The sequence below is a fragment of the Adiantum capillus-veneris genome, chromosome 1 (genome assembly GCF_014529385.1).
Source record: "Adiantum capillus-veneris isolate H3 chromosome 1, ASM1452938v2, whole genome shotgun sequence".
Taxonomy (NCBI): Eukaryota; Viridiplantae; Streptophyta; class Polypodiopsida; order Polypodiales; family Pteridaceae; genus Adiantum; species Adiantum capillus-veneris.
In genome coordinates this window covers 126,374,054-126,391,017 of record NC_140931.1, presented here as the reverse complement: position 1 = coordinate 126,391,017, position 16,964 = coordinate 126,374,054, and positions in this window count along the sequence as shown.

Here is a 16,964-nt window from a genome sequence, read left to right as displayed (position 1 = left end):
GGGCCAAAAGTCTATGTTTGGGGTAAAAGAAGTCTTGATTGTGGGCCACTTATGTGGACCATCTGCTGGTAGAAGACCCAGCCCTATCAAAGTGGATGCTATTCAAAAGATGAAAGAGACATGCAACTCAATTACAGAAGTGCAAAGATTTTTAGGTGCGTGTGTTTTCTACTGATATGGTTACCCCAATTTTCGCATGTTGTAGAGGTGTTATACCAATTTCTCATAAAGGGACAAAAAATTGTTTGGAAAGAAGAACACTCGAAGGCTATTCAAAAACTGAAAAAGATGTTACAAGAGGCTCCTACATTAAGGAAAGCAGACTACAAAAGTGGAAAGCCAATCATTGTGACGGTTGACAATAGTCCCACAGGTATTGGGTGGGCTATTGGACAAGATGACGAGGAAGGGAAAAGGTATGCTATCAGATTTGGTGCCAAAGTGTTAAGTGCTCGGCACTGAGCATATCCACAAGTGAAAAGGGAACTATGGGGCATAGCAGTTGCTCTAAGGTGCAACAAGGAGTACTTTATTGGTGCTTCTGTAATAGTGGAGACAGATTTCTTGCCATTACTTGGGATGATCACAAGTTGTTCTACACCAGATATAGCTATGCTACACTGGATGGCATATATAAAGTCTAAATCCTGAGTTTCATCACATTGTAGGTAAGGATAATTCGGTAGCTGATATGTTGTCCAGGGGTGCAATAGCCAAGGCAGTAGCACACAGTGTCGGCAAGCCTAGGCCGTGAGGAAGGACCTTGTGAGTGGCATGATTTTGTATTGAGGGCAAGGTATTGAATGTGTATGGTGCCTACAAAATTGGGCTTGATAAATCAAGATACAACTGCTTCCTAAAATTTGACCTGGTAGATATAGAATGCAACAACACTAATACAGTGGTGGTTAATGATCCATACATAGAACTCTATGTTGATAAGCTTCATGCAAGTGAATTTATTTTATCGATAGCCCATGTGTCAAGTGGAAAAATGGGATAGATGGAGGCTTTGCATTGTAATCATTGTACATTGATGCCATGATTGTTTTGACGCTTGGGAAACCTTTCGCAGTGTCTCTTACCTTCTCCCTTAAATGCAAGATACGTGTATTTCTTGATGATGTAAGTGCACAACAACCTTCTAGTGGATGCCCTCAATTACCCACTCTTGCTTTTGTTATTTTACAAAAGCATAACTCGCAATCAAGCTTTGCTGGACCTGTTGGTGATCTTTTGGTTGCTGATGGCGCTCTTTGATCCGATAGAGTGATTGTAAGATTCTATATACCTTCCTTTTTTTTGCCTTTGTTATTGAGTTAAATTATAATTGGTTGTTACTCTCTGATTTTGTGCCCATTTTGAATGTTCCCTTGTAGGTGAGTTTTGTCAACTCTCGTAAGAATGAGTGCCAAGAATTGCTAGAGAAGATGATTATAAATGGTCCTGTAATGTGTGTCGCAAGGAATATTGGCCCATTCCTCGATAAACCCAACACTTTGTCTGTATTGGATATTACAATTTTGGTCCCGATTCATAGTATGCGGTTGAGATAGGAGCTTGCTAGCGTGTTTGAAGTTCAAACTGAAAGCTTAGGCTACAATCATAAGGTGACATTACATAAGAAGAAGTGATGGATTGCATACCATTTTTTCTATTTTCTAACAAAGTGTACTTGTGCAAGTTGTTGGAATCCTTCGGTTTGTGAATATGAACAATGTGTTGGTGGGAAGCATTGTACGAAGTGTAGATCCACAAAAGTGTATAGGAGTAGCAAAGGACCTTGTTGTTGATTGTGCAATAGCAACACCACTATAATCACTGCAAAGTTGGAAGCACATATCACATATAAAGACAAGGAGGTTTTTGATGTGCCACTTGTTGGTGCAATAGTAGATTCGATACTTGCATTGGATAGAAGCTTCAATGAGATCTACCTTGACTCCATCCCTGAGGCACATGATACTTTGGCAGCAACACGTGTTGGTCACTTCAAAATTAATGCAAGCGGCCATGTAGTCGCATCTGAGCCTAAACCTTAGTGTTTTGGATTATTGCCTATAATCTTTACCTATCTATATTTGAATATTTTTTGTATCTACATCTTTGAATTGGAGCTACATGCATGTCATCCTCACTAGTTTTTAGTGTATGTATTCATAATTTTGGTTGTGTGCTTAAGTATTGTAGCCTTTGTACTTATAATCGAGATTTCCAAGAATTACATTGCCATTCTCTTTTCTCTTTATCTCGTAAGTACATAACTTCATTATCTGTGGCCACAGACACACAAAACACACCATTTTCCACACTCATGATGAATAATCCTATAATGACTTTAAAAACACAACAATTCTCTCTCTCTCTCTCTCTCTCTCTCTCTCTCTCTCTCTCTCTCTCTCTCTCTTACAAACTATAACAATAACTTGTGTTAAACATTTAACTTTTTGTTTTTACGTCGCACACAAAGAAATAGATACACATACATACACAATTCTCTCTCTCTCACTCTCTCACTTACTCTACATCTCACTCTCTCTCCATCTTATGTACGTGCACACACAAACATGCACGCCCATACATATACACAACAAGACAATGTTTACATAATCATGGACAATGCTCTTAATTTGACCATTCCAAGAGATATACACATTGACACACTCTTCATGCAAACAAATCCTTTCAATCAAGAACTATTTTTAGTACTCCATAATATATTGCAAACAAGCGTAAGTATCGAGGCATTTAGAATTGTCATTTTGGAATCCCTATTTGAGAATTGCTTGACAAATTCCATAACATAACCTATTGGCCCACTATTCTTTGCATCACAACTACAATCATCAACTGAGACCATTGCAAGGTTCAATGCTTTCTATAAAACTTGTAGTATCTCAATGAGTTTAACAAGAGAGGTCATTAACATTTTTACCTACAAATTCAAAAAAGCCCTTGTGTCGTGCTTCATAGTGCTGCAAGTGGAGAAACAAAACAACAAATAGTTGGGACATCAATTACACAATTTCAAAAAGGCCTTTTAATTATAGATACATCAGCTATGGGTTTAATATATTATGCTTTCACAACTTTACATTCACAACATAAGGTCAATCATTGGGTGATATGTTAATGCATTTGTGATGACAAAATCAAAACAAACCAACAAGTCAAGTCGCAGATTTATTTCTTGGAAAGCAACCACTTTGTGAGCATACACACACTGCAATTACAACAAAATTAAAACGACTAAGAAATGTAAAGTCTTCGCAAAATGCCCCATCTAATCAAGATTCTTTTGTTCATCTACATCAAGGATCCAAGATTGTGAAAAAAATAATGAAGGCACTAAATGACACACCTATCCATCCATGTGAGAAATGTGAGCGCTTGCTTTTTCACTCGTCGTGCGTGCAACTGTAAAACAAATAGTTCTAAGGTGCCATTTGAGAGCTTACACATGTTAGGCTTTAATGAGCATTTAGCACCAATCATGCCTTGTCTCTATTTGTATACCGTTCGCAAAGATTCGTGAACTAACGTATGATGACCAATATGGCTTGCGTGGAAGTGTAGTTAACGTTCTCACGAACATTGACAAAGCAAAAAAAGTTCTTTCTCGCTTTATTGAAGATGAGACTTCAGTGTTGGAAGGCATTAAATGCAAGTTAGATTTTACACATTGCTTCTTATCTAGACTCATGAGACCATTATTAAAGGCCACCCATGCTCTTCTTAACAACTCTTTGTATAAAAAGGAGAAGATAAGCATAAACAAAAAATGGCTTGCCCACTTGCAACAAATCTTGAAAATATTGAGGGCCGCTTTTCAAATTTTGCTCCACCTCTCTCTTGGTATGCACTTGATGCATGAAAATAACAAAAAAAACCTATGTATTTATTTTATACATAGCTATGGTTTTGACACATTTGGATCTCGGAAATAAGGAGAGGTAGGGAACAAATCCTATGAAAAGAAAAAAAGAAAAAAAATCACTGGATGCTGATTCTACCCTATGGTCACTACTTGACGGTCACTACAGGTGAAGAGTAAAAGTCAATAGTGAAAGGGAGGAGAATCTTATGCATTATTGAGCTGGAGTCAACACAATATTATCAAATTCAAGCATAATTCACTTGTGAACACAAGGCTTGCACATAAAGTCAAGAGGGGACCACCTAGAAGACTTTTGGAAGGGAAAAGACGGACACATAGTTTTGTGGGAATTTTCTCTATTTTTTTCATTTCGAATTGGAAAAAGTTTTCAACAGCAAAGTTGTAGGCGTTCAGCTGATCTTTGGCCCTTATTTTTTTAAATAATTTTTGGACCTACGGTCTGGGAGGTATGGCCGAAATGGTGGAGCCTATCTGCCCACTTGGGAAGAAGTCGCGGTTATCCAACTACACATACCAATTTCTTATAGGTTTCTCTCCATTATTACTGTATTTTCTCTTATTTTATCAAGATTCTCTTGGACTCAAGCTATGGAAGGTGGCATGGAGACAAAGCTTGCCATGATGAAGGAGATTAGGAGAAAATTGGTCGATAAGCAGGGCACACAGAGCTCCTCATTGGGGGAATGCCTCTAACTGAGGTTACTATGTAATAACTCCTCTTGCTGATAATCTCTTCCCTAATCACTCTCTTGGCCTATAAAAAGAGGCCTTCTATTTTGTAAATGGGGACTACACTACACACACATACACACATACCCACACACCTACACATACACATCCTTGTGCTACATGCTAGTAGCATGAACCCTAATCACATAAATCACAATACCATCACCATCACCATGCACAAAATGAGCACCATATCTCCACACACTTGTAATGAAGGATTGAAGGCACGATTTCAAGAAGAAGAATGACGACTACACTCATGATATTCCTCGCCATCAACTCCCATCCTTCCATTATGCTTCCTACGATCTTGTCCCCTTATTATCTTCTCTCCCTATGCTACCTATTATATTCATCTTTTGCAAGAAATCAACACACTCCATCTTGGTGCCATACCTTGTGTCGTTTGGGATATACTTCATTGTGAGTATGACTTATGCTTGTTTCTTTCCATTTTTCTTATGTTGAGGTATGCGGATTCTCCACCATTGTTAACCAACAGCGTCCACTTCTAGTAGTCATGGACCGGGCTTGTCGGTCCAATAGGAAAAGGGTAAGAGTGATCACTGATGAGAGGTGCACTCTAACTGGAACATTCAAGGGTTAGTTGGCTAAGCATGGGCACCCAAGTGTAAATGGGCGAGCTCATATAAAAGTCACCTACACCTAAAAATCACTCATTCTCTCATTTCTGAAATTGAAGAGTGCTCTTGCTCCATCTCCATATTCATCTTCATCTGTTTGTGTGTGTGTGTGTGTGTGTGTGTGAGAGAGAGAGAGAGAGAGAGAGAGAGAGAGAGAGAGAGAGAGAGAGAGAGAGAGAGAGAGAGAGAGAGAGAGAGAGAGAGAGAGAGAGAGAGAGAGCATTGCGATGGCACGGTGGCAGCGAGGCGGTTGAGCGTGGCACGACGATAGCTCCTTCTTCTTCATGGCAAGGTATCCTCCACGAAGGCGAGCGCAGGGCGGTGAGTGACACACCCTTGGTCCCTTGAGCTTGCTAGATTAGTTTGGTTGTGTGCTTGCAGCCATTTGTGGCTCGCACACAGTGTATGGCAAGTCCTTTGCTTTGACACGTACGACAGATGTGAACATTTTTGACGTCGTTGCCGGGGAAACGCCTTGGACTAAGCTCGAATAGCACTCTATGCTACTTTGTGGTGCATTATGAAATGTAGGAAAGGTAGAGAAAGAAGGTGTGTGGCTTGTTGAGAAGGATTTGTGACCTTTGTTTCTGTTGCAGTGTATTGTTTTTGTTAATAAGGTGCTAGCTTTAAGGTATTAGATCTAAAATGTTAGATCTGTAAGGTACAAATAAGTAGATCTATTACTTATTTAGTTGATGTGATATTGTTAGTGTGTAACAGTAGCTCTGTTAGTTGTAAGTAGGTAGGTTAGGTGTGTGTGTGCTCACGCGCCGGTGTGACCTAATTTTTAAAAATAAAATAAAAATTTTAAAGGTAGGACCGGGATTGGGAATATTCCCTAGGCCCAAGCCCAAGCCCACGCTCAGGCCCAGGCATCAGTCACCCTTTAGAATTACTTATTTTAGCCTCACGCCTAAGTAAAAATCGACCCTTTTGAGGATCAACGGAGCTTCGGGTAACCGAACGTTGTGCTGTAAAGCACGCCACTACCCCCTGAGCGATATGCTTGTTTTGAGCTATCACAAGCTCTAATCCAAAAATAGATCGTAAAAAGATTTAAAAAAACATCAAAAAATGAGTGAAAACGAGGTGCAAAACGCCAAAAAAATCAAGCCGTTAACCTTCGAGGGTGTTCGCCGACGCTTGTAGGGTGCCAACGGCACATGCATCTGTGCTCTGGTTGTGTGCTAGAGGCCAAGCAACTAGCGAGCATTTCAACTTACGCGAGTTCTCAATATCCCTACCTTAGGTTCCAAGCCCTCGGCGGAGACCCAAGGTAGTACAACCCAAGACCCAAAACATAGCGGCTATTGACTCTTCCTCTGACTACAACGTCATGGAGGGTTACCCAATGCCTAATCCTAATAGCTCAAGTCAAGACATGCATGCCATGGGCCCACGATCCGGGCCGAGCGTGCTTAGCTGATTGAAGGAAACCTTTAGTAGAGCCACTCGCTCCGAACATGGAGCTAACGATGTAAATGAGGGGGGTGGGGAAGTAAATTTGCCATTCACGACCAACGTAGACCCCATGCTCTTGGAGAGTGTGCACGTGAATACTCCATTCACTGCACCCCCTGACACCTCAGAGTTATTTCCCTCCGAGGTTATATTAACTGATGGTTGAGCCTTGCCAAAGTGCAAGAGGTTGAGCGATATATCATTGCAGCTACGGAAAAAGAAATCAAGAATTTACGCAAGGTGGAGCAACGAAGAGAGTTAAAAGCGAAAGCCCCTATGTCAATATCCTTGCTAGGAGAGCAACCGAGTTCTCTTGAATTAGCGACCACTAAGGGTCAACCCATAGAGGGCCACATTGCATCTAGCTCAAAAGACACCCCTAACACCTCAATCCTAGATGGAGCGTTCCTAAATGAGAACTGGGAGTACGAACTACAAACGAAAACTCTAACCGACCTATACACAAGTCACACCTATCACGTGGGTTAGTTACATATCCTACAATCCACAACGGGTGCTATTAGTGTAGAGGATTAACAACAAAGAGTTTGTGAGGTCATCCATAGGGTTATTGAGCTAGAGAGACAGAACAAGGGGATCCACATGTCTTCAATGATTCTCATGAGATTCTTGGATACAGGGAAGGCTAAACAACCAACCTTATTGCAAATGGAGACTCCCTCTCTAAGTCCGATGGTTCCTCCATATGTTGTTTCGCCAGGGGTCTCAGTGCAATCTGAGCCCCCAAGTGATAGCTTTACCTTTCCAAGTCTAGCTCATCTTTCCCATGATGACACCATGGCTACCATGCCTATCCCAATGATGGGCATGCCAAGAAACACGCCATGGACCTCATTTGTTAGTAAAGCACCGCTACATGGTAGCTCAATGCCTACAACATTACCTACAACAAGTGTGTACCAGTCGTATACACCTATGGGTCCTGGTACTCATGTAGCCCCTACCCCTCCCATTGTCTCAACAACTTATGCTCCACAACGACAACACCCAAGCTCTTATTTCCATGGGATTAGATCGGCTAGTATCAGCATGTCACATTCGACGTTTGCTATGCCTAGGGCCATACATATGAACTTTGGGCCGCCACATGGCACAACACAATACCAAACATGGAACCCAAGGGCTTCCTATGCACCAAGCCCAATGCCAATACCTACTCCACATGTAGTCTCTAGAGCGCCTTCACCCACGGTGCCTGCTCACTTACATGACTTGGCAACATTTGCTCAAGCTATCTGTCGATCTATTGCGGAGAATATGCGTAACACGCCTGATAGAGAGCCTAGAAGTAAGGCAATACAAATAGCCAAGCTCACACAAAATTTTAGTGGAGATGGAGATGTGAGAAATCATATTGAAATGTTTGAACAAATATGCGATTCTCTAGGAGAACACAATGAAGTGTATAAGAGTAATGCTCACCTTAAGTGGGAAGGTTGGGATTGGTATAGAGCCCTAAAGGTGGAAGAAAAAACGATTTACCCTACTCTTAGGAGACTGTTCTTCAAAGAATACATACGACAGGGAGTGCTTTGGGGTAGTAGCCTCTCAGCTCCATAAAGCCCAACGGGAGGAAGGAGAGTCGGTGAGAGACTTTATTAGTCACTTGAAGCATTTGAATTCTCGTTGTAATCCAAATGAGCGCTTCAATAATAATCAATTGCTTGATAGATTCATTAAGGGATTACGACATGAGGATATCTACAATGGCCTAGTCATTAGAGGTATCACCACTTGGCAAGCAGCCACCAACAATGCAATCCAATTGGAGGATAATTTAATGATTCAAGGAGAAAGAGTGTTTGTTGAGTCTAAATCTACTAGCTCGCAAGCATTGGGGCATCAGCCAATGATCCTAAAGCCTATTGCTAAGGAGCCAAACATATCTGAGATGATTTTAGCAGATCTCACCAAGGCCATTCAAGAGAGTCTTAGAGACAATCATGCTCCGCAAAACAATCATATGTATCCAAGAAGGGAGCAACAATGGTACTTAGTATGCTATGGCCCGCATAGTACCAGTGAATGCCCTACTTTTAGAGTAAAATTCAATGGGAATTGCAATGCCTGTGGGAGATATGGTCATCAAGCTAAGGATTTCATAGTACTTAAGCGCGTGATGGCCAATAGACTAACCTTAGCATGGACGGACATGGCCAATAGACCAACCTTAGCATGGACGGACACACCTCGAGTGCCTGCATTGATGCCGACCCCACCTCTTGAACAAACATCACAACACATGGTCCCTAGGGCGCAAAATGTTGTTCAAACAACACCCTTACCATCTCCAGTGCTAGGACCTCAACCACCACATCCGACAATCACGTCTGTGAATCAAGTGGGTTGTGAGTCATCTATTGCTTGTTTGGAAGGCTGTGAGGACGATATAGACCCGAATATTGCCTACGGGATTGATACGCTTGAAGAAAGTCCACAATACTACATGGAGGACTATTGGGGACAAGTCAAACATGTCTATCAAGTAGCTGCTCTTGCTGCTAGAGGCCAGAATATCAATTACACTGCCAAGAGACGACCTCGTCAATGCTATCAGTGTGAAAGTCCACATCATGTAGCCGAGTGTCCTATTAGGCTACAAAAGAACGCCACACTAATGCAAACCAATCAAGCAAGCACGTCTACAATGCCGATACTCATATGTAATCAATGTGGCATAGATCATTTGATTGCCCAATGTTCAAATAATCCAAATGTGCCAAAGATCACGCCATTAAACTTGATTGAGGTTACCGAGGAGCCATCACAAAGTACACAAGTGGTACCAGTAAACGTACACACACAATCGATGCTTCAAAAATAAATTATATAATTGAGGAAAGAGACACGACATCAATTGCCCAATCTCAAAAAAAGAATAAAACACGAAGGAAGAGATCGCAAAAAGCAGCGAAGTCAAACCCCAGTTCAAAGACCAACATAGAGACTAGTGACGACCCCGTATATATGAACGACACTGAAGAGGATTCTGATTCAAGTGAAACCATGGAGACCAAAACGACCACTAAGAAAGAAACCAATAAGGAAGATCGTCATGAGCCACAATGGCTAGGACCCGAAAAGAAGATAGGAACTTACCCAAACCCTACGGAGGAGATTGAGCAAGTCAAGCAATCAATGAGTTTGGTAGAAGAGACTCAAAGGGATCTAGAGCCAGCACCTACGGAGATCCAGATTACAGACACAATGTTCCCTATGCAACAACAACCTCACCAAGTTCATACACCCTTAGCCATACCTAGTGTCATCCAAGAAGAAAGTGAGTTAAAGTCATGGGAAAATGGGTGTACTCACTTTTTGTTGGAAAGAATGTTTACAGAGGGACTACGTGATCCTATCAAAGAAATGGATATCCCATCTTTCCTACGTCAAGGGAATGAAGCCCAAAGATGCCGTTAAATATTGCCGAATTGATGGATTTCATGGCTTCAGAAGTTAGAACCACCATCATGTCCGAACTGTATGGAGACCCTGAGCTATTCTTAGCTCTTCGAGCTTTCCTCAATGGAGAATTGAAGGTTGGGCTACCACAATTTGCACATATGGATGGAGCTAGAGAGATACCAATAGAGGAGGAACACTTAGATCCACAACCCAACTTAGATGAGAACCTTGTTGTAGAAATACCTATTAACAAGTTGGGACAATACTTTGAGGGCAATGAATCCAATGCAAACATACCAATCACTACCAAGGGATTAACTGTGACTAAAAATTGCTGGGAAGCTATGGGAATACCTCACCTTGGGACCACAACCATAGTAGTAAAGATGGCCAATGGGTCTATTGTTAAACCTATTGGGATGCTAGAAGATCTCAAGATCAAGGTCTTTGGACATAAAATAAGAAATACCTTCATTGTTATAGATTCCTCCAGGCACACTATGGCATTTGAGATGATCTTAGGACGTCCTTTCATGAGGGAAGCAAAAATGGTACATGACTGGTCTAAAAACCATCTCTACTTGCAGTTCCAAGATTCTATCATCCGATTGGATCTTGTAACTGGTCGAGCACATCCTCTAGGAATTATGTTTATAATTGATCATAGATCTAACACCACAGTTCACTCGGCCCCATTACAGTATTGTTACACATGTAAAGTGGACATTGATGTTGGGGAAGATTCTCCTTATATGGATGTCCCACCTTGGATGACGACAATGTGGATTGGGTCCACTTAGCAACAACCATAGACAGTTGGGGAAATAGGGGGACGATCTAGGTAACACCTGAGGGGGATAAAATGCCACCACTCGTACCCTTAAATATGCTAGAAGCAATGCATATAGCTTTTGATGACCTACAAGATGAAGGTTTGACTAGCATTGGAACCAGTAGCGTCTCACAAGACTATAGCCCACAAGATTTGGAGTCAGAATCATCAATTGAAATTGACTCTGAGGACGAAGAATCTGAGTTAAATTTTAGTGCAAATGTGGGGACAAACCATTCAAGGCCCAGTGGTACCCTAGATGACAATCTATCTAAGGGAGCAGAAGATACAAGTAGCAATTCATCTAGTGCCTCTTCACTAGAGATCAGCCGTAATTGAAAATTAGACAAGAAGAGTAAGAGATATAAGAGGAGACGATATCGAGCAAATGTGCGTGCTAGAATAAATGAAAGGAAATCTACCACAGAATGGCTTAATTATATAGGGGCATGTGATGCTCAACGGAAGTTGGTAGATAACTGGGGTGAATACCTTCAAAGCGTTATGTGGTGTAGTCCACAACCCATGGACATCGCACAACTAGAGGCTATAGAGAAGCCAAAGTTGACCTGTACTGTAAGGAGACAAAAAAATTGAGAGTTAGCTCAACAACAAAAGGAATCGGAAGTGAAATCACAGTCCACAAAGCAGCAGGACCCCACAGACTTACACCCTGCACCTGAACATTTCAAATCCTACACCATAGAGGAACGTAAGGTTGTGTATACAAAGGCTCAAAGAAAACCTATCGATGAAAGCAATGGAGTTTATGACGGTCCAACGTTAGTTAAGGAAATAGAGTTAGCAGACCCACGAGAAGAGTCCAAATCTATTTTCATTGCCCAAGATCTGATAGAGATTGAGGAGTGTGTACTTAAAGAACTTCTCAAGGAATTCAAGGATATATTTACTTGGACATATCATGATATGAAAGGTGCTCCACCTTCCATGGTGCAGCACACAATTCCCATGAATAGCATGGCTAAACCAGTTCAGCAATGACCCTACCCGATGAATCCTAAATATGCAAAGATTGTTCAAGAAGAGATTGAAAAGCTTGTGAAATGCGGATTCATATGCACTCAGAATGGGTGTTCCCAATAGTGATTGTGCCGAAAAAGAATGAAACTCAAAGTGTGCATGGATCTCAAGAAGGTTAATGCCGCCACTAGGAGGGACCATTACCCCTTGCCATATTCAGAACATGTGCTTGAAAGAGTTGCAGGGAAGGAAGCTTATAGCTTTTTAGATGGGTACTCTGGCTACAATCAAATCACAATTGCGCTAGAGGACCAAGCTAAAACAACCTTTATAACCAAATTTGGAGTGTTCGCATTTTGTGTTATGGCTTTTGGCTTAACCAATGCCCCTGCTACCTTTCAAAGATTAATAAACATTGCTTTTAGAGAATATTTGAGGGAGTTTTGTGAAGCTTTCTTAGATGACCTTTGTGTTTATTCCTCTTGGACATAACATCTATCATACTTACGAAAAGTGTTTGAGAAGTGTAGATTGTATCGCATCTCTTTAAACCCTTTCAAATGCCAATTTTGGGTTAAACATGGAGTCATTTTAGGGCATATAATGTCCATAAATGGGATTTCCACAAATGAGAGCAAAATTAAAGCCATTGCTAAATTGCCATCACTTACAAACTATAAAGGAATTCAAAGGTTCATGGGCCATGTTGGTTATTACTTGCGGTTTATTTTAAACTTTGCCGAGATAAACGTCCATTGTACAAACTTCTTATTGAGTTTCACTGGACCGCGGAGTGTGACCATGCTTATGAGCCATTGAAAAAGACCTTGACTAGTGCTCCTATTCTACAAGTGCTCGATTGGAGTGTAATTTTTCATGCGCATATTGATGCATCGAACTTTGCTATTGGGTGTGTTCTAGCTGAACCAAGAGAACATAAACTGGACTACCCCATTAGCTTTGCAAGTCCTCAATTGAATGATGCCGAGAGAAACTACACCACTACAGAGCGGCAAGGTTTAGCTATGATTTATACAGTAAAGAAATTCCGTGACTACCTTCTTGCCAACAAGTTTTTTTTCTATGTGGATCATCAAGCCTTGTTGTATCTAGTAAATAAACCTTGTTTCACGGGAAGAATTACACGATGGTTGTTAATTCTCCTTGAGTTTGATTTTACCGTAGTGGTGAGACCTAGTGAAAGACATGTCATGGTGGATCATTTGTCTCGCATACCTATTGGTGAAGCCCATACTGGAGTCGACGATGAATTGCCTGATACTTCTCTATTCCTAGTCGAAACCATACCTGAATGGAGTGAGAAGATTGTGAACTTTTTAGTTAATGGGTTTCCACCCAAAGAGTTTCATAAGGACATAGCTCAAAAATTGTTAAAAGAGTGTGAACCTTATTCTCTCATAGAGCAGGAACTCTCTACAGGCTAGGGAAGGATGATATTCTTAGACGTTGTGCTCGTGAGGATGAGTATTTATACATACTGCAAGAAGCCCACATGGGTATAGCTAGAGGACATTTCTCAGGTGAATTAACTATCTTATTCATGGATGCATCACTTTTTGCAAAAGGATGTGATGAATGCCAATGTTACAAGATCACACAACGAAAGGATAAGATGCCCTTACATCCTGTTAAAGTAACTCAACCATTTGAAAAATGGGGCTTGGACTTTGTAGGCCCAATTAGTCCGGCAGCTCGTAGCACTCAATCTTGATATATTATTGTTGCCACTGACTATGTAGCAAAGTGGGCGGAAGCCAGGGCGACATGTAAGGCTGATACAAGATCAACTGCCAAGTTTCTCTTTGAGAATATTATTACAAGATTTGGTTGTCCCTTTGAGCTTGTGAGTGACAATGGCACTCATTTTATAAATGGAGTGATAAAAGAACTCACTACCAACTTCATGATAGCTCACCATAAGTCCACACCTTATTATCCACAAGCAAATGGCCAAGCTGAGAGTACCAACAAGACCTTAATCTCTATCTTGACCAAAATGGTGGAAGCTCATCGCATAGATTGGGATTTGAAGTTGACTTTAGCCCTATGGGCTTATCGTACTTCTTACAAAGTGGCTACCATTCAAAATAGTATATGGCCAAGAAGCAGTTATGCCATGGGAGTTTCTAATTCCTAGTCTGCATGTAGCTTCACAAGAAGGTTGGGATGGTAACCCTTTAGTTGAGCGTTTATATATCCTTGAGAGGTTAGATGAGGAGAAACAATTGGCTGTGCAAAATGCACTTGTGGAGAAAGATAGGAGGAAGAAATGCTTTGACCATCACCTAAAGAACAAAGATATCAATGTTGGTGATAAAGTCCTTATGTATGGAGTGCGTAACAAAAATAAAAAGTTGAAATATGCGGGAAAAGGACCATATAGAGTATGCAAAATCACCCCACAAGGCACCATTTGTGTGGAGACTCTTGATGGAGTTGAAACCATTGGATTCCTCAATGGAAGCAAATTTAAAAGATACCATGATCCTTTAAGCCAAGAGGAACTACGTGCCATCCATCAAAAAAAGGAAACCAAGGCACAAACAAAATTAAAGAAGATACAAGCTCAAGCTGAGGCTAAAGAGTGACAACAACGTATAAGGCACCAACGAGAGGCCAACCTTGGAGTTACACATGCATTCCACATTGAAATAGAGGATGATTGGTTGGACTCTAACACACCTCTACGATATCCTATTGAGCTAAATAGCACCTATGGAAAAGTGCTATGTAACGCCTTATTGGACACGGGTGCTAAGTATAATCTGCTATCATATGGGTGTGGTGTCAGTTAGGGAAGCAACCTCTATCTGAGAGCATTATCCAAGCCAAGGGTGTCAACACGAAAAAAACTGCGGTTTTTGGAATCTAGCACACTTCTGTCAGTTATGACAATGGGGTTGTAGCTCAAGAATTTTTGGTCATGCCTGCTGGAACTATGGAGGGTAATATAAACCTAGGATGCACGTGGATGATAGCCACCAAATGCACTATTGATTGGGGGACTGGGGGTGTCACAACGCAAAAACCAACTCTTAGCCCTACCACTCAATCCATAGTCCTTGAGATATTGCCTCTTAAGAAAATAAAACCCAAAATATTGCACGTCCAAGAGGTTGAACCATATGTCCCCATAGCCCAACTCTTTAGAGCTTCAACTACTGTAGTTGAAATAAAGCTTGAGACACACAAGACCCATCCTAATATAACAAAGGAAACATACAAGTGGGTCCCTAAAGCTTCTTTAGCGACCATAGCTAGTGCTAAAAGAGAGAAGTCTGGTAAGAGACGTCCCACTTGCGTTGGATTCCCAAAAAACTATTGGAATCCAAGGGTACTATGAAGGAACTGATCAAATCTGGGTGCCAAAACGTAAATTGAAAATCCATCACCTAGCACCTGACCCATGTGAGCCCAATCCTGTAGCTCCAAAACGAATTGAAAATTGTGGAAAGGAGAAAATCACGGAATGCTACACACCCGTTCCAGAGCTAGTTTGGCTACCAAAGAAGGAACAATTTGTTCCACCTAGTTCAGAAACAGGGAAGTCAAATAAAGCTTCTTGCTCTTCATGTAGTTCTTATACGGAATAGAAGCTTCAACACAACCTCCATCTACCATTGTACATATCCATACAAACAAGGAAGAGTTTGCACCTCCCGTTGTAAGTTCATCCACCACCTACAATAATGTTGCAAATAAAATCATGGGAGAGTATCTTACCACCCTTGCAACTAGATGAAATGCATAGGGTGGTAGAAAATTATTGGTTAAAGCCTTCACCCATAACAACTTGGAACAAATGGTTTCAAAAGGTGACGACATCATTCCAAAATGTATGATCTACCCAAGGAAGGGGGGAGTGTTTGCTGACATTCATCATTCACTCACTTCCCTCTCAACCTTTCCCTGACTTCTCAATCTCCCAATCTTAGGGAATATATATATAAAGCCTTATACTCACAAAACCAAGATAAAAAAGTAAAAGGGTAAGATCCACCAAACAATAATCTGGAAACTTACAACTTCTATACATAACACAAAATCATAAAAACACACTATGCTCAAAGACACGACCTTTTGACACAACCCTTGTAATATTTGCACTCTAACCATCATCTATCTGTGTATACAGATATGGCTAGTACACTAGAGTCATCCACTCGTGCCTTGGGTGAGAGGTACCCTCGTTACTTTTCACAAGTGTTTCACATGGTCTTTCCGGTGCTTGCCTGTGAATGGGGTTTAGTAGGTACGCTAGCATGTGAGAGAAATTTTGACGAGTTAGAACGGCTAATACGTCTCTTGACCATGACTGATCCATACTTAGTAGAGAGAGTTTCTCCCATTTCACAAGCCTACCCTTTTGACGAAGATGACTATAGATGTCTAGTGACCTTCTTAGTAAACAGTGGTACCTCTAATGATGAAAACAATTTACATGATTACACGGATGGCACATATGGTCTCACGGATGATGATTTTTTTTTTCAATGACGAGGATAGGGTTTAGCCTTAGGGTTCCCCCCCAATCTCTACAATATCCTATTCCCTTGAATCTCTATGGAAAGTGCAAATAATTAGGTTAGGGTTCCTTATGTTGTTTAATTGTGTTCAATACGAGTTGGTACCTCTTCCCACTGATGTGCCTCTGGAAGGTGGATGTTTGGTGGTGACTATTGTGTAGTTTGTGACTACATAAGGATGCCTTCAAAGGACAATGACAATGGATGTTTACATGTTACAATGGATATTCTCCAGTATATCAGGTGTACTACTTCCTTTTTTCTATGCTTTCCACAATTACATGTTTGCATCTTGTCATTTGAGTTTCTAACAATGCATAAAATTTATGAAGTTGTGACATTGTCAATTTAGATGCTATAATTTTTTCAAACTTCTAGTACCTTGTTCTTCTCTTTGAATTTGGTCTATTAGTTGGCTTTAAGTAGGTATCAGGACCTTAGGTTAA